At 36.2% G+C, this 20,233-nt stretch overlaps 1 long non-coding RNA gene and 2 other non-coding genes across 3 annotated transcripts; all 3 read right to left on the reverse strand.

Annotated features, from left to right (window-relative positions):
• Positions 1 to 4,581: 4,581 nt before the first annotated feature.
• LOC114241269 (5S ribosomal RNA) lies at positions 4,582 to 4,700 on the reverse strand. The gene has a single exon (XR_003624572.2). It is a non-coding gene; the product is annotated as a 5S ribosomal RNA (ribosomal RNA).
• A 4,528-nt stretch (positions 4,701 to 9,228) lies between these two features.
• On the reverse strand, positions 9,229 to 10,275 carry LOC149502602 (uncharacterized). Its single transcript, XR_016323295.1, has 2 exons — positions 10,049 to 10,275; positions 9,229 to 9,950 (listed from the first exon to the last, which is right to left on the reverse strand). It is a non-coding gene; the product is annotated as an uncharacterized LOC149502602 (long non-coding RNA).
• Positions 10,276 to 19,168: 8,893 nt separating this feature from the next.
• On the reverse strand, positions 19,169 to 19,275 carry LOC114241273 (U6 spliceosomal RNA). The gene has a single exon (XR_003624575.1). It is a non-coding gene; the product is annotated as a U6 spliceosomal RNA (small nuclear RNA).
• Positions 19,276 to 20,233: the final 958 nt, after the last annotated feature.

The raw sequence follows: 20,233 nt of genomic DNA on the forward strand, positions 1-20,233 counted from the left end.
ATACAACCCACAGAGTTTCTCGCCGGATCTTCTCAGTGGGTCGCGTTTCCGATCCGGTGGTAGATTCTGCGAAGCAAGGCTCATGCTAGGGTTCGTGTTAGCAACATCGTCAGGTTTCAGCCCCGTGACCTCACCTACTGACGCTGATATGGTCTCGCTAGACCATCAGCTTAGGTAGGAAAAAAAAGTGTTCAAATATCGACGAATAACACACTTCAGTCGTCCGTGATGACTACGAGATCTTTATAGTTTTCGAAACATCGATAACATTTGAGTAAAATAACATTTAAAAAAACGCAACATTAAACCGTAAAACTAATTTTAATTACAACACCCTGTCACAAAATAATAACGTGCATAAGTAACAGTAAAATTAATCTCTGAAGATTACCCTCACAGTATTAATAATCAGTCGAATACGTATCTAAAGGAAGGGGGTGAATAGGGCATGTATTGTGCGTCATAATACTAACTCTGCGATCGGTGACCCGCGAAAAACGCGATAATAATAATAATTATTATTATTATTTATTGCTTAGATGGGTGGACGAGTTCACAGCCCACCTGGTGTTAAGTGGTTACTGGAGCCCATAGACATCCACAACGTAAATGCGCTACCCACCTTGAGATATATGTTCTAAGGTCTCACTATAGTTACAACGGCTGCCCCACCCTTCAAACCGAAACGCATTACTGCTTCACGGCAGAAATAGGCAGGGTGGTGGTACCTACCCGCGCGGACTCACAAGGGGTCCTACCACCAGTAATTACCTTAATGCGTCTTCGTGACTTTGAGCATTGCGCATAACTCGAATTAGATTTATCTCGAGACTATAAAATACCGAGAACTTCAGAAACAATATCTCACTCTGGATTTTTATTGATATAGAACAGTGATTCCCAAACTTTTTTGAGCAAGAGGTTCGCTTTTCCAAAATTATCTGATACTTCAGAGCCCGGTAACATAAAATATGTGCATACAACATTAATACCGCTTTAATGTAAATTAAATGGTCATTAAAAATAACGAGATTAAATTGTAAAATCTATATATTAATACGTGAAGCAAAAACTTTGTATCCCTTTTTACGAAAATTGCGCGGACAGAGGAGTATGAAATTTTCCACACTTATAGAGAATATAGAGAAGAAGTGCACAATGCTAATATCTTTTAAAATAATGCATAAAAGATACATTAAATCAATAAAGAAAACATTACACACACTACATACCATGTATTTGACGCACACACGCATGCATACTATTTATTGTCAAACTTTTGTTCTTGACGTCTGTTGTCAAATTGAGAATACATTAAATATTGTTTGTCTTTGTTAATATTTTTTATAGTGTAGTCTTGGCGAAATTTGTGATTATAGAAGTATAAAATACAATCATAATAGTGTACAAACTTACAATTCCAATTAATTATAGTCGAATTTCGACTACTGCGGGACCTCTAGTAGTATTTAATTATATCAAAAAAGCTAGCCGCCAGTAAAATAGGAATTGTGTTTTTTTTAGAGAAAAATCATTACATTTATTTTATCTTCAAGGAAATAATTTTAAATCAATATTAATCCTGCTAATTATAATTTTAGATATTTATGATAAAATGTAAGGAAGTGGTTTTTTAATTTTTTTTCCAACAAACAGCCATATTTTAAGGAATGAGTGAGTGTAGATAAAACAACGAATTCTTAAACTACTGGCGCGCCATCTATCGCTAGTTCGTGGTACTATGACAGATACCTCCACTGGAATGCCAACAGCAAATTCGGCAAGTCTCATTACAATCGGATTAATCGTTTAGAAACAATTAATAGATAAAGACAGACATAAGCAAACATTTAAAAAAAAATATCTAGTCATGCGCTTACAACAATTCTATATCTCTAGAACTAATAATTACTGGTGGTAATTACTGGTGGTGGGACCTCTTGTGAGTCCGCACGGGTAGGTACCATCGTCCCACCTATTTCTGCCGTGAAGCAGTAATGCGTTTCGGTTTAAAGGGTGGAGCAGCCGTTGTCACTATACTGAGACCTTAGAACTTATATCTCAAGGTGGGTGGCGCATTTACGTTGTAGATGTCTTTGGGCTCCAGTAACCACTTAACACCAGGTGGGCTGTGAGCTCGTTCACACACCCAAGCAATAAAAAAAAAATTCATAAATAAGGAAATATGGTACCTAGGTACCTTATATTTGTATGCAGAAGGAACACAGATAGGTAGGGATTATTATTTCTTCAAGAGTACGCAATGAAAGTGACAAGGAGGACTGAATCTCACGTATCTAATCTCCGCCATAAAACTTCGTATGAATAAAATCCTGAACTCCGGATCGCCATTAACGCAGCCATCAGCTATACTGTCACTCTATCTTCAATATTCATGAAGACATAACCACAACTTATTGTACTGTACGCCATATTTTTCTCAATCACCATTAGTCGCGTATCTGCGAACCGAGTGCATTTCGCGCGCTATGTATCAGTGATCGTGCCAGTACAAAATGAAGTAAACACCATTCAATTGCACACGAATTTATTCTTTACTACTCAGATATTAAAAAGCGTATCTTTCTGTATGTATGCTGTTACTTGTGATTTTTTTTTAAACAGCTGCAGTTGTATTCGGAATATGTCGGCACTTGAGTTTTATTGTATCAAATAATAGGGGCGCTCTTATAGCCATTATCACGTGTTTGATCTAAAATGATACTTCGTACGGAATGCAGTTGGAGGGTGGACAGGGACTTAAACAAGGGCTTCACTAAGTTGCTCGTCTTTTAAGTAGTCGATGAAATTCAGTCGCAAATAAATAATAGATTAAAAAAACTAAAAAAGTACGCTTTTATAGAAAATCCAACTAAAAAATAGAAAATAAATTTTAATAAATGTGAATTAAAAATAGTGTAAGAAAAAATGATTAATAAAAGATAATTTTTTCAAAAGTTAATCTTAACAAAAAGTCAAATCAAAATAATTTAACATAAATCAACTCACACAGTAGAACAGATCTTCCAATGCGCTTGAAGGAGGCACAGTTCCCAAGATACTGGCTACGTTGCCTCGTTGGACATCCAGACTCACTCTCTGTGCAAAGTACCAGCCAGCCTTACCATCATGTGTAACCTCCTTCAAGCGTTTGGAGATTTCTGTTAAAAATTTCTTTGCTTCAGGGCCCCAAGGGCCCATCGTCTCAACCGCGAAAGGCAAAAAAGAATAAGAAGACCCCAAACCCGAATACTCCCGTTTTTTGTATTTTCTGCTGAAACTGCAGCTGAACCGGGGCGGTAGGAAGTACCATCTAAGTTAATCTTGAAATTAACTCGTTTCAATTCGGTAGCCTATACTGTTCACAAAAAAAGGTGTTCGTCGGTAAAAAATCATTCTCAGAAAGCCTCTAAATACGTGCCCTCGAGATAAGGGTTAAACAAAATTTTCATATTGTGGTCTGTTTTTTTTTTATTGCTTTGGTGGATGGACGAGCTCACAGCCCACCTGGTGTTAAGTGGTTACTGGAGCCCATAGACATCTACGACGTAAATGCGCCACCCACCTTGAGATAAGTTCTAAGGTTTCAAGTATAGTTACAACGGCTGTCCCACCCTTCGAGCCGAAACGCATTACTTTTTCACGGCAGAAACAGGCAGCGTGATGGTGCCTAACCGCGCGGACCCACAAGAGGTCCTACCACCAGTAATTACGAAAATTATAAGTAGAGTTAATTATAAGTTCTGACAAGAGTGATACGACAAAGGAAAAGGAAAATTAAATATGTGGTATTGTGAATTAAAAATCGTTCTAATACTGTCTCAAGTTATTTTTAATAGATAAATAACTAGAATAACAATAAAACACAATTCAGTGTTCACGCTTGACTTCCCGCCAATCTCGCTATAGACAATAAACCAAACGACGCATAAGGCCTGCCATTCAACGTCTCACAAATCGTCCAACTTCAGCGAACATAACCATTTCCTTCTGCCATACAGACTCGATCCGTCCTCAAACTACCCTGACGCTTGCAATCAAAACACAATACGTTATAAATGGGAGCATTATACGAATACAAAGTTTTATTTACTACGAAAATTAGAACTGTTTTTAGAAATTAAGTCTTGTGAACTATAACATAAAGGTGTTGTTTTATGTGTACAGAGAATATTCGGTTTTGTATTCCCAAAGTCATAGATACCTAGTGAAACTTTGGCTGATAGCAGTCATGCTGTGTTTTCTATGGATCTGAATAAATATTCGCGACACATACCTACAATGGTAGTCGGAGCTATATGTATTGAACAAAAACAAAAAAATACCTATGTCTGTTGAGGAATCACTTTGTTGACTTGAATTATGAAAGCTGTAAAAGTTTTATTTATCTCATTGCATCATGAGGCTTGTGGGAGAGCCCGAGTCGATTTGACTATTATAATTCTTATTCGGTTAAACTACCGTTAAACCTAATATTGATTAATTCATCAATAATAGTACTAGATTAAGGATCAGGCTTCGATCAATAATTACTATTATCGATCGAAGTTAAATATATTCAAACCGAAAAAAAAGGCAAAAAGTCAACATCACGTGGTGTTCTCAGGCGGTCACCCATCCAAGTACTGACCACGCCCGATGTTGCTTAAATTCGGTGATCGGACAAGAACCGGTGTTTTCAACATGGTATGGACGTTGACGAACGTGTTTGTGAAACATTTTATAATATGTATTTATGTACAAATTTACGTTAATCACTAAACTAATTTATTAAATTATTAGCCTTGTTGATAATAATATGGCGATTACCAGAGTCATGAAGCTTTGTCACTTCCAATCAATCCTTTTTGCTGTACACTATGCCTCCAACCGGCACGCAACCGGCTTAGCCATGCTCCTGGCATTGCTGATGTCTATGGGCATCGGTCACCACTTACGATCAAGTACGCTACATAATGCTTTCAGAGGATAAAAACAACATTGTCATTAAGAGTGATGTTAAGATTAACAGTAGGTGTGTTTATGTTTATCAGTAATAGGATTTCAATATTTGAATAATACCGCAGAATTCTTACAGCGGCAAGTGGCCATTAAAAATTTTAATAACAATGAATACTATTGTAGTTGTAAATTACCTTTATTAACCTTTATTACCTTTACTTTCGTCACTATTACTCGCTCACTACTGAGTAGGTCTGACTCACTTTTTTACATGAGTTATGGCCACTTTTGACAGAAAAATGGATCCATTTAATTTTGTGTCAAGTTGCACAGGATGATTATTTTTACAGGCGTTTTAAGCCCTCGGCAAAACTCGATAAGAAATCCATTTCAGCATGCTTTTTTTACAACCATCTATATAAAAATACACAACAACATAATATGTAGGTTGTTGTGTAGTAGAAAAATTCAATCCAAAATAAGGCATTCAGTGTTTGATTATGTATAAACAAAATGACGACGAACAATCATCTAATTATGTTTGAAGCACGAAACTTCCCTTTAATCGACTTATTACTCGTAGTATTACGGTAACAATAGTAAAATTGACGTGTTCAACAAGGGTAACTTCAGTAATGTTAATGTCACCGTAATTATGTAACTAAGCCATTGTGTTACAAAGAGGATTGCGGAACGCATTTCCTATCCTGTGGTAGATTCTGCGAAGCACTGCTCTTGCTATGGCTAGTGCTAGCAAATTCTCCGTCTGGGCGTAGCTGGAATAGACCCCTCGGCTAAAAGCGAATAAGTAGAAAAGAAGAGGACTAGATGAAGAGATAATAGACGATTTCAAAGCCTAAAAAGTAGGTCAGAATGTATTTACAAAAATCGTTCTGGTTCTTTAAGAGAGTAACGGGATTAAATTTGTTAAAATGACACATAATGTCGAAATCTCAATTACATTTCATAAAGCAATAGCACAATTTCAAGATTGACTGCGTCGGCAAAGATTTTTTATATAGCAGAAAAGTTTACGTACATAGTAAATCAGTGACTTAGTCCTCATGAAATAACTCTGTACGAACATACGAATTGTAATGATTATAAAGATTTCCTAAATCGGTAATTTGTCAGAGCCACGTGTCACGTAATGGGGAACTGTTTTGATAGTAAGCGAACGAAAGCATTGGTCTGTCATGTGTGATTGCTTCGTATCTATTATTCAGGGATTTCGTTATTTTGGGTTTTCGTGTTTATATTATGAGGATTAATTGGGGAGAGACCGTTTATGTCGGCCCCGTTGTTTTATTCAGTTCGAAATGGTAATAACATACCTTCAACGTGAATGGTTGACTATGTTATTTTTCGAACACTCATTTTACCAAAATTACATTGTTTTGGCAGCGAGCACAGTCAGATTACAAAGCCAGGTCACACAAATTATATTATTACTTTTTCTGTCATGACTTGTTTTTTGTCCTACCTATGCTGGTAATCTCAAGGAGTTATGCCAGCTTCATCGAGCAAGTAGATGAGCTCATGGGGCTCTAACCTGCCAAAGTTGCTAACACTAGCCCTAGCAAGAGCGTTGCTTCGATGCATCTACCACTGAATCGGAAACGCGACCCACTGAGAAGATCCGGCGAGAAACTGAGTGGGCTGCTCGATTTACCAATTTCTCTTTATTTTTATGTTTACTCTATACCCTATTTATAAATCTCAATATCCTTGAATCTCTTTAATAGTGATTTCAAAATCCCGCATCCGAGATCCGACTAACAAAATTTGGGTTGTCCAACTACTGGGCAACATGTCATTGTTGCGACCTAATCGTTAGTTAATTCATTAAAGTCGACAGTGGCATTTATATCGTGAAGGTTAAGGATCGTGGTAACCACTGAAGAATAGCCAGCCATCTCTAGGAATAGATCTCGTTCGGTTAGCCCTCTAAGGCTACCAGCTTAGGTAGGAAAAAAGAAAGAAATGGAAAAGCGAGATCCACGCTAGCCTCAGCGGTCGACTTTTCAAAGTAACCAATTGGAAGAGATATGCACGATGCCAGAACGACAGAACAAATCATTAATAATTTTCTAACTAACGCAATATCGTAAAACCTATTACGTTTTGACCATAGAAATCATTGTGCCCTTAACTGACGGGTCTTCTATTAACTGTATACCTTTAAACTCACCCAAAGGAACTGTTTGCATAAAGCGTAACATGCATAAAATCTAATGACACAATAACCTTACCGAATTTGAATTTAGTAGCGCCGGTTTTAAATTTTGATCCTCACGCAGTGGGAATAGGAACGGGATTGGTGCAATGAAATGTAGCGGGAATGTGGTTTCGACAAAATCATTATTGTTTACAGGTTTTGAATTAAATAAAGCTAGGATATTCATAAACAATTTATTTGTCGCAATATTATAATATGATCATATTATGGCATTACAAGAAGTTTCCGTTTTACAATACTGGCCATTTGAAACGTAATTTATATGTAGCTGCTAGGTAATAAATTTTAAATTAAAATTAATTTTATTTAATAAATATGAAATTTAATTCCATTCTATTCTAACTTAACCTAAAAAACACAGGGTCGCTGTTTGTCTGTCTCTAACTTTCTGTATACTAAATGGCAATTTCGTTCGTAAAGATCAATATTATTCTAACTATCCTATTTTACTAATGTATTAAAAATTGATTTTTAGAAAAATTTACGATTACATCTATGTTTTACACTTTTGCTTTTATTTATTAATAGGTCCAGAGATCTATTAGATGTATTAATCAATAAGACAATATTCAAGTAATTTTCAGAAAGAAATACCTTTTCATTTTACATTAAAGTCTAACAATGTAGAAACACTTACGCAATTATTTGTCACCGAACACCGAAATGTCCGAATTTCAAATCAATTCAATCCGCATCGTGAATATCCGGCTTAGTACAGTCGCCAACACAATTTACCGTTTAAATTAAACGCAGGACAATGGTCAACGGTTCGTTGTGAAACGATCTTAATCCTAAGTTATGCGAGGATTAGCCGTATCTTAATATCTGGCTACATTAACGAGGGCTTCCTCGGTTTGTCTGCGATTCTCTTGTGGGGGACGCGGATTACGAACTATTAAGAGGACTAGCTATATCTACACTGCGATATGAAGATACTATATAGTTTTATTTTCTTTTGGGAATTACATTTTTAATGTCGAGTCGAACGAAATTGGGATTCTGTTATTGAAAATTAGCTGTCGTGTGTGTAGCTAACCAGATTTACGAAAAGACTTATTAAGAAAAGCATTTCGTGTTAAGCAGCTAGCTTCAGATTGGGTTTGACTCTGAATCGTATTTGCCCATCTAACCGTAACGCAGAGACTTTTTTGAGGCAGATATTGATAGGATGGTGGTACCAGTGCGGGCTTTCAACGCGCCCTACCAGTGTGCTTAGTGCAAGTTTGTTTAGCATCCTCGATAGCGTAAAAAAAGTTAACTCAAATTTGTATGCAGTTGGAACATTTGCCTACGTTTGCCGCTAGGGGTGCTGTTCCAAAGGCGTACACGTCATTTGAGTTAACTGCTACGCTATCGAGAACGTTAAAAAGCTCGCCCTAAGCACACAAGAAGGTGTTGTTATATATTCATTGACATAAGCCACCGCCTTACGCTGAGTATCTTTAAGCGTCGATTGAAGAAGAACATGTCAGAGGAGGCGCGTAGAATCGTGGAAAGGAGCTCATCCTAAAGCCGGATTGTACGTGGCAAAAGAGATAGATATCTGGAATGTAAGCTGTAGAGGTCAGTGGTCCCAGGTAATAAGATGTTACAGACGCGATGACAAAAGATAATGTGGCATCATTTCAAGCAATTACTCAATTGTAAGTTGTCGTGGCCTAAAGGATAAGACGTCCGGTGCATTCGTATATAGCGATGCAACGGTGTTCGAATCCCGCAGGTGGGTACCAACACGGAATAGATAAATAAGGTTGGAAAGGGCTTTGCTCTAATTTTGTATTAGAACCAGTGTCGCCGCTTCATCCCCACTATTTTAATTTCTACACATACACATACTGTGATTACAAGTATTTCGCACACAACAAAAACACCCACACATAAATCTCAGGACAGATATTCGTTCGCAAACTAGCACAAAACACCCGTAGGCATACACACTCACACACGCAAAAAGCAATAAAAATGTTCATACACGCTAGTGCTTGATAAAATCGATATTCTTTATCGATAAATTATCTGATGAATGAATGGAGAAAATGAAACATGAAATAAATATTGAAAAAGAAAACTATTTTACTTTTATTAATTACAAATAGTCACTGTCCCTGGAATAAAACGTATTTGTTAAGCAGTTGGCGCTTGCTATTAATTGCGAATGAATATTTCAAAACTAAGTGTATTCTGATTTTTTTATGGTAAAATCATTTTCAGTAAAATGTTTAGAGCAAATAGTACTCGTCTTTGTCTCCAGTTTCCTCTACTTGTCACGTCAATCCATTGTTCCCTGGCGTTAGGTTCTTTAGGAAACCTAAAATTTTTAATTTACTGCATAAGTCAAATAGCATTTTACTTAGATTTTAATACGTCTTAGACAATATAGTAAATACCCGTAAATGAGAGGTCTACATGTCCCTTTATATTATACCTTCACATTAATTCAATGATAATAATTCAATAATAATAATACATATTTATTTTACTCAAAATACGTCTCACTAAGAATATACTAGGTATCATTAATTAAATATAAAATAATGCAAAAATTATCCATGTCAAATGTAAATATAGTCGAGAATTCTGTCGATGATTTTATTTCACCACATGGTCACCTCACTATCGACAAACTGCACCACGGCCAATCAGGGCAAAGGCCGAAATTTCAAAGATTGAAGTGTAGAGAACGCAATGCATGTAGTACATTGGAAGCTGACTTGGTCATTGCGTTCATTGGGCGAGTACACATCGCGCAATGTATGCTATTTATAACTTGCTGCAATAATATTGTTAATGTTTGGAATTTCATAATGCTCAGTATATTATTATGTTTTAGCCAAATAATATTGTAATTAAATGGTAATTTCGACTTACCGATCGAAAGATATACCTCCTCGCTCTATACTTGAGGTCTGATTTTTTGTTTTACAAGTTATAATTGCACAACACGGCACTATAAAGCGGAGATCTGTTCGCCCAAGTAGTCCGAAGCGCACTAAACGCGGTGAATGAAAGAATCGGTCGAGTTATGTTTGTACAATCATAACTGTGGCACGCTTGCCCCGCCTACATTACCATTCCAACCTTATTTATCTATTCCGTGGGTACCAATTTTTCTAATGAAATACGTACTTCTCAAATGTTCATGATTGACTTCCACGGTGAAGGAATAACAAAGTGTAATAAAAATCAAAACCGGAAAATTATAATTTGCGTAATTACTGGTGGTTGGACCACTTGTGAGTCCGCACGGGTAGGTACCACCGCCCCGCCTATTTCTGCCGTGAAGCAGTAATGCGTTTCGGTTTGAAGGGTGGGGCAGCCGTTGTAACTATACTGAGACCTTAGAACTTATATCTCAAGGTGTGTGGCGCATTTACGTTGTAGATGTCTATGGATTCCAGTAACCACTTAACACCAGGTGGCCTGTGAGCTTGTCCACACATCTAGGCAATAAATAAAAAAACTCAGATCCGAATTCTGATTTTGAAATAAATGGAATATAAAAAAAACACACACACTTTTACGGGCAGCTAATTTCGAAATCTGAAAATATCGAAAACGTGACTTTTTACTTATTCCTGTCCATGTAAGAAAAAAAATCCAATACGAAATTTAGATAACAAAACCGTACATAAAGACTGTTATAAATGACGGCCATTAACAATTCTTATTACTATTGTCAAAATTCGCAAAAGATAGTGTCCAGAATTTAATAGAGTCTGTAACGGGATTCTTTGCAAGTATTTTGTGATTAATCGATGACATATTTCGAGTGGCTTTTGTGAGTGTTAAATAGGGTGAGTCCTATTGAATTAGGGTCGGGTCCCACTACACTATTGTTGTACTTCGATGTGTCTTGTGTAATTTTCTTTTATGCAAAGGATTTTTATTGTGGATTAAATACCACCTTATTTATTACATAGATGGGTGGACGAGCTCACAACCAACCTGGTGTTAAGTGGTTACCGCAGTCCATAGTCATGAGATATGAGTCTCAGTATAGTTACAACGACTGCTCCACCCTTCATACCGAAACGCATTACTGCTTCATGGCAGAAATAGGCAGGGTATAGTATGGTTGTACTTACCCGTGCCCACTCATAAGAGATCTTATCACCAGTGTTACAAGAGGTCCTACCACCAACTGTATAAATTTTTATCTAACGTCTAGATGCTTTTTGTCGGTGTTACAGTAAACGTAGATTTCCCTTTATTCCTTGAATCTTATGGTATCTCATCACGCATTAAGCTTACTTGTGTATTTCTAAGTTAATAAATGAATTCCTTTATATCATCCTCATTCAGGATCTGAGGTTTAGCATAAAATGCGGATTCTTCTTAAGTCATTTTTATATGAAATGTAATCTCCCTCATACTCATATTGTGTGTATAAGTTTTACTTCACCCATAACTTTTAAACACTTGAACTAATTTGTATTTAACCCATCACTCGTGGCCTACTATCACGCGACACTATTGGCTTGGCTTGTGCAAATCTAACGCCCTCGCGTGGTTTTAGATGTTTTTCAACCAAGCGGATTCTAGTAATTCCAATACTCTGATCATTAAAAAAAAAACCTCAAGTTTTTAATCTCGCGACCTCATCAACAATAATCTGACATCAGGTTTTCTAATCTCAGAATATTCAGGAACACCCCAAAAGATTTGGTTGATAACTTCACTAATCCCGGCCGAGGCGTTGACAAATGGCGTTAATAAGAAACCTGTCGCGGTATTAACAGGAGTTAATTACTGTTGGTATTGTCGCCGCGGGTTCGTAGTGATGGGAAGTGATTTTATCGATGTATGTATCGATAGCTTATTATTGTTACGAGCTGGGGTTGAAGAGAAATAAAACTCTTTACCGAAATAATAATAGAAGTTGAATTTAGTTATTGTGACAATTAAGTTAGACTTCACTATTGAAGTCGTCGTGGCCTAAAGGATAGGACGACCAGCGCATTCGTATCTAGCGATGCAACGGTATTTGAATCCCGCAGGCAGGTACCAATTTTGTCTAATGAAATACGTACATAACATATGTTCACGATTGACTTCCACGGTGAAGAAATAACATCGTGTAATAAAAATGAAAGTCGCAAAATTATAATTTGCGTAATTACTGGTAGCAGGACTTCTTGTGAGTCCGCACGGGTAGGTACCACCACCCCCGCCTATTTCTACCGTGAAGCATTAATGCGTTTCGTTTTGAAGGGTGGGGCAACTGTTGTAACTATACTGAGACCTTAGAACTTATATCTCAAGGTAGGTGGCGCATTTACGTTGTAGATGTATGTGGGCTCCAGTAACTATTTAAAACCAGGTGGGCTGTGAGCTCGTCCATCCGTCTAAGCAATAAAAAAAAGTTATTGTGACAATTAAGTTAGAATTCACTATCACAATTCACTTCTTCGCTTTCTTGAGGTGATTCGTTCGTCACTGCACTTCGAATAGAAGTCAAATTTGGGAGTTCGGGAAGACTGCCACGCTATCATAGAAATAATAGTGTGTAATCTAATATACTTACCTACGTGCCTAACGTTTGAAGCAAAAAATACTAGTGATTTTGTGACTATTCTTTTATCGATATGTACATAGTTTAGGGGGGATCCCTATTTTATAATTTAAAATCAGTATTAGCAGCATCGTAAGCGGATCAGAGATGAAAATTAAAATGGCGGCTTGCGTTCTTGTAATTAAAATATGTCATAATATTTAGGGGGTCCTAAGAGCCGACTAGAGCGAGAGTTATTATCATTGAATGTTGCAGTGAAATTACGTATTACAAAATTAATGCAGATGTATTTTTTTTAAATGTATTAAAAAAATACCTTTTATTCGGTCATAAATGTTGTGATATCTATAATCTATGTGATGAATATATATGTGACGTAGAATTATTTTTTTCACGTCTACCCTTGGTCGTGGCGCTTACATTACGTCGAAATATCAGGAAATCATGATATATCAAAATCGTAGTAAGAATTTCTTAAATAATAGTGTTTGATGTAGCATAAGATGATGCACGAGCTGGGTAAAATCCTATTTAGCTCATAATTTGATTTATTAAATGCAAAAATGAACATGAAAACATCATCCGTCTAATATTCAAAACTTTATAATTTTAATCTTCACTGAAACCCTTTCAATCAAGCCCCCTAAATGACCCTTGAAAATTAAAATTCGGTACCGACAATTCGTTCGAGCAATTGTATCTCTTAAGCCTACACGATAAGGTTTATTGTCGTACAGCGTAGTAAAAATGACAAATTGACATCGATCTACGCTTGCGTTATGATTGAGAATCGTCCAGTTAGATAAATGTATGAAATCCGAACTATAACCCAGGCGATTTGTATTGTCGTTGCGAAACAGACAACTATTAGTTTCGCGATAACAAATCACATTTAATATAGTTATACAAGCATCCCAAAACTCATTTCTTTGATTAGCTACTCAATTCTTAAAGATGAAGTGTTGTTAATATCTATGTACTCAATGACTGGAAATGTAATCTCAGAATCAAACCGTCGATTAAATAACAGTTATTAAAGTGTTTTTTAAGAGATGTATTTATATTGACAATATTAGATCAGATGCGATGCAAAGCGATCAGCAAACAACTATTATTATTATACTAATAAAAATTATTATTAAAATAAAGTGATTTTATCAAAAAATCTGAAGAAATGTATTCACGCTGTTGGACAAAGAATTCCTTCATTAATTTCAGCAATGCTCATCACAATAATCCTATGTTATTTGCTAATTGAACCCATAGTTAAATAACTGGTGACCCATAACACGTTGATTGCTTTTTCTGCATAATTCTGTCAAAAAGCCAATCACCAACCCTAAATCGACGGTGGAGGTTTTATGAGCCCTTGATATGACTTCCATGTCCTAAGATGCACCACGGCATAAAAATTGTAGAGTGTTCCATATTTAACATCCAATGATGGCTGAAAAACTAATTTATTATTAACAAAAAAAAACTAGTGTAAATCATTGCTTAGAAGTACTCCGAAGGGATCGGCATTGGTGATTGACTCTTCTCATGCCCTAAGAAAGCTTAGTGAGAAAAAAAACGCGTCAGCCCTGATGACCTCAAAAATGCAAGGTACCCACCCGGTTTTTCAGCTACCCTCGCCCGTCAGACCCGTGTAATACTCGTCTTGTTAATGAACCTCGAGTATGAAAAGGGTTCAGTACAAAAACAAACTCGCTTCCGATACAGTAGACGAACAAAACGGTAGATATTAAGTATGAAAAATGAAATCAAGTGGACACTTCGGCGGTTAGAGCACTAAGCTTCGGAACTTGGACATTTATTTTTTGTAAGATTTTTTTTATTTATTTATTTGGATCGCTGAGGATAATATCAGTTTATTGTTGTGATAATTATGTCTGTGCCACAGACTAATATATTAATTACAAGCGGCCCGCTATGGCTCCGCTCGGGTCTTTAACAAAAATTTCAACAATATTTGACGTTGTTTTATTTTTTTAAATAATAGTTTTCGCAGGGCACGCGATGTAAAGAATATTTTAGGTAATTTTTTTACACCTTGGGTTACATTATTTAAGTTTTAGTAAGGATCCCTAATTTTTTTCAAAAAAGATTATAGCCTATGTCACTCGGGAATAGTGTAGCTTCCAAACAGTGAAAGAATTTTTCAAATCGGTTCAGTAATTTCGGAGCCTATTCAATACAAACAAAGAAACAAATCTTTCCTCTTTATAATATTAGTATAGATGGTCCGTGTCTACAGAGAATTTCTTTAATACTCTCTGCCTAAAGCAGTGTACGGTCTATTCTGATATGTTTTTCACTTTATAGTTGAATTTTAGTACGCATACCGTTGGCCAGATGATCTAACCTGATCTCCCTTTTTCAGTTGTGAATTGGAAGATGACGATATGTGATTTGCCTAGTTCTGGAAACTACCACCCTATCTTTACGGCGTCCTCCCTCACTATACTTTAGATCGGACCCCGATGCCATACCATACCTCATTCTGTGAATGGTAAGCAGTCAACGTCGCGTCGCCTAAAGCACGTCATTAAGGATCTTACTGATCCATTAACGGTCCTTTTAGGCACCTCAAGCACCGGACGCCGTCCTCGCCGAACTCGTCGCTTGCGACGAAGGGCTCGACGAGTAAATTACCCCATAGACACAGCCCACTGAGTTTCTCGCCGCATCATCTCAGTGGGTCGCGTTTCCGATCCGGTAGTAGATTCTGTGAAGCACTGCTCTTGCTAGACCTAGTGTTAGCAATACTTCCAGTTTGAGGCCCGTGAGCTCACCTACACATGAAGGCGAAGCTGAAATAACCTCACAAGGCTATCAGCATCGGTAGGAAAATATAATTTAAAAAAAAGCTGCCATACTTCTTTGTTTACCAATTCGATTGCTATCATTAACAAACAGGCTTGATGTCTAGCGATAGATAACAATTGCGACTTTGTGAATTAAAACCCTTAATAATTCGAACACAATTTCGCTTTAGTCCAAACTCACAGTGGCCGAGCTTGACCATTCATTTATCAGCGGCACTTAGACGAATTTACATAAAATCCGACGCATGATTAATGCGAATACGTGCGCTACTCTCCGCTTAATGTAGATTACTGTTTGTATGTTTAGTTTTGTTAGCAGAGAACATTCTGGAACGTCGGGTGAACGGGTTACGTATTCGCCAATAAAAATGGGTTCTGGAAAATATATTCCAAAAAAATACACTAGATTAGAGTTAAGAGGCTGATCAAAAAAAAAACGACGACATTTCAGATGCTTGTAAATATTTGTGTATGTGAGTGATAACATATCTTGAAGAAGAATCTAGAAAAAGTTGAATAAGATTCTCAGAATATTTGCGAATATTCCTCTAAAGCCGATGTTCTTGTATAGGTGAACGAACTTATCTGATTTTAAATGATCACTTGAGCCCGTTGGACATAACTAACCGTTGTAAGCCTATTCCTTCAATTCCCATCTCTTCATTGCCAATACATTCATAACAAACCTTTCCCGAATGCTGTGTTACAAAGTTAGAATGAGTAATGGGACGTCTTTATAATTCCTGCAGGTTTTTTCACAGAGACTCATCCGTTATTTAAGGGGGCTTATCTCGGCTAGCGTTCGACAACGCGAACGCGATCATCTAAATGTGTGAGATGTGTTTGGTTGGTTTCTGTTAATTCTCTATATGAGACCGCAGCGTGATACGCGAATTTTTTTGATGCATTTTACGAACAGTTAGAGATTGGGGTTTTAAAAAACACCTAATTTCCGTTCGCCTTCTTTGGTAAAGTCAGGCGTTGTGTAGGACCGGCGCTCTTCGGCACTATCAACATCGAGTCTTTCCGTCGGTAAACCAAACCACCTACCTAGATGGCGCCGCCAACTAATGGAAGACACCGGCTAAATCGTTAGTAACACGTCTGATGGCATAACGTATTGAGAATTCGTACGTGTAGGTACCACCTTCGTACCTATTTCTGCCGTGAAGCAGTAATGCGTTTCGGTTTCAAGGGCGGGGCAGCCGTTGTACTGTTAAAAGTGTGTGACTTTAGAACTCATGTCTCAAGATGGCTGGCGGCATTTACGTTGTAGATGTCGATGGGCTCCGGTAACCATTTAACACCAGGTGGGTCGTGAGTTCGTCCACCCATCTAAGAAATAAATAAAAAAATAGTTCATCACAAAACAAAGAAATCACGCATATATAATAATACAAAACCCTAAAACAGATGACGACACAGTTTGTTCCCGCATCCGTTTTTCTCGAATTCAAATCTGACGTTGACAAATCCGAGCCGTTTCCGGCTGCGGTCCGAATGAATATCGACGGATGTAGGTACGTATACGTATATATCGTTCGAGAACGCGTCAAGGAATGATAAGTCGAATGATTGATGATAGTAACTATTGAATTATTCTATTTTTATATTTTGGTAGATGATTGTGATACTTTATCAGGGTGTTTAAAAAAACAAAGAACTAAGTTAGATTTTATTTCAGAGATAAGTGGATTTGAATGTGACGACATTTTTATTCAATTTCTAATTAAATTTTAAAATATTATGACTAAGGACGCACGTCGACAAATCTTTTCAAGAGGTTGAATTCGTTCGTTTGAAACCAAAACATAAATATGTTTAATGGAAATTATTTATATAGTATTATCGAAAAGTTAAGGCGGATTAAAAACAACTTTGCTTAAATGTGATATTCACCAGTTGAATATTACCAATATTTGTACCAATAATATTATAATAAATACTTAAAATTGAACTCACCTTTAGAATTGAAGTGGCCTAATCCAAAATTCTTGTTTTTTGGTGAACATCAAAAATATTATCTAGGTATTGTAATTTTTCAGTTTTGATTTTAATACTTAAGCTTTAAAGTACACACCTTAAAGTTTAAAGTATGCGCTTATTTTAAAAGAGATGGAAAGTGTATTTTGTTGTTTCGTAACTAAAATTTTAATTATTTTTTTTAAATTAAAAGCTATTTTTGTAAAGTCGTTCAAAGTACAAAAATTCATTTTCTTAATTTTTTTAGTTAAACCACTTTATTTCTAAAGGTGCGTTATACTAATATCAAACAATTAGTATGTGTCGTAAATTCTTGTTTATAATTAAAATTCAAACTTGGTATCATCAGTAGAAATTATCTTACTAACTACTGAGCCAACTTTTAAGGTATGCTTGCTCAACAAACGTGCTTCAGGCTACCAGTAATATTTTTAGGGTATTTTTTCAAGTGTACCGTCTTCAATTACCAGTCGTAGGAAGACTGCCTCTTAACGAAAAGGGAACATTCTAAATTGTACGTGTTAAGAGGAAAACTCCGCAGTCCTCACTCCAGGGATGTTAAGCGACCCGTTTCAAATCACCCTCTCCGGCCCAAAGATCCATATTCAAATGCGTTATCGTGAATTTATTGTTATTATACGTCTCTGCTTAAGTGATATTCGAGATTTCCTTTAGAATATGCTGCTGTAATTTCCCCTATTTTATGGAAACAATACCAATTTAAATGGACCTCCGGTTACAAGGTTCGTCAATTGAAAAGTTAGGTCAAGTTGTTTTGGAAGGTTTGTGAAAGACAGCCACGTTAAACGGATCTATTATATTCGTGTTTTCAACTGAAAACATAGATCAAGTGATTCTGGATGATTGTCTTGCAGAAGGAAGGTGAGAAGCAAAACAGTTTAAATTGAATGAAATGAAAAATTCTAAATAGAATTTAATAAAGTGTCCGTTGCTTTAGAATATTGAAAAATAAACTATAGCGGTGCATTTTGTTGTTTTTTATTGGTAACAAATGAGCTCAGGACTCGTTTGGTTATAAGCGGATCGTTAAATTCTTACACGCGTCTGTGCATATACATACAAATATTGAAATAATATTTTTGAATTCGCAGACAGTGTAGCTAATAGCTCGCTTAATGCTGAAGGGCCATAGCTATGCCGCTATCTGTGAACTGGACGAAGGGCTCGACGAGTAAAGTAACCCACAGACACAGCCCTCTCAGTTTCTCGCTGGATCTTCTCAGTGGGTCGCGTTTCCGATCCGGTGGTAGATTCTGCGAAACACTGCTCTTGCTAGGGCCAGCGTTAGCAACACTTTCGGTTTGAGCCCCATGAGCTCACCTACTAGTTAAGGTTACGCTGATATAGCCTCTCAAGGCTATCAGCTTAGGAAGGAAAAAAAAAGACATTTTCAAGATACACAAATACAAGTTAGGTCATTCTATCCCGTAATTTCATCAGCTGGATGAAAGATCTTTATCGATTTAGCCAAAAGCAAAAGCTTAACCAAAAATAGGATAATGTTTGTTTTTTTATAAAAAAAATAACAAATTTTTATACATAAACTGTTTATCTAGTCTTAATATTTAAGTTAACATTTGATAACGAATCAAATATTTTTTTAAATTAATTAAAAAATCCAATGTATGTAAGTAAAATTGTACAAAAAATGTGGAACGCTTCACGATTTTGCGTGTCATCCTTGCGCAGGGGCCATGCTAATCTTCTCTGTATCGTTCCAATTTTAGTATATGTACTGCCGAAGCAAGTACGCTCATAGAGCACGATATTTTGTATATATACCTAAAAAAACTAAAATATTGATAGCGTGATTTACAACAATATTCGACTTTACAAAGATTATTCAAAAAGAGCAAAAACTTTTAACATATTCTCTTAAAAATATATAATATAATTAAAACGAAATTAAATAATAACAATAAAACCTTTAGTATTTGTAATAAAATCCAAAAAAACAAATGAAAACAGTTATGGTTTGTACAGCGCCATCTGTTGTTACTTTGATAAAATCACTATGACTATCTGACCTTGTCTTACACGTTAACAATTCTTATTCTGTCCTTATCTATAAGCCAAGTACCAAGCTTAAATTCGTATGGCTATCGGCTTATAGTTGACGATATTTAAATTCTCAAAGTATGTACTTAATTAATATTAATAAGTACTAATTGTTAAAATCATCTAAAACAATTCAGTGATTTACAACAATGTGTACTACATAACCTAATACTTATAAATTTATTAAACTGTATTGATTCTTTTAGGTCAATCATCATGACTTTAGGAGACTTGGTGTCTCAGGAAAAAGGAACAGTAATTATTTTTTAAATTATGCCTTAATAATACATTAAAACAATTAAAAAAAAACATTACACACACTACCATGTATTTGACACACACACATATGTATACTCTATGTTTATTGTCAAACTTTTGTTGCTCTGTTAGTCTGAGGTCTAATTGAGAATTGGTTAATATTGTCTATTTGTCTCTAGTGTAATCTTGGCGAAATCTGTGATTATAGAAGTACAGTCTTTGACAATAGAACCATAATAATGTTCAAACTTATAGTTTCAATTAATTATAGTCGAATTTCGACTACTGTGGGACCACACTAGTTTTATTAAGTACACGAGAACTCCTGTAGCCCGGAATCCTCGTGCGGTAAGCGGTAAATATTTGCTATAATTATTAAATCAGGAGTAAATC

Source organism: Bombyx mandarina, chromosome 07, assembly GCF_030267445.1.
Source record: "Bombyx mandarina strain Sakado chromosome 07, ASM3026744v2".
NCBI lineage: Eukaryota > Metazoa > Arthropoda > Insecta > Lepidoptera > Bombycidae > Bombyx > Bombyx mandarina.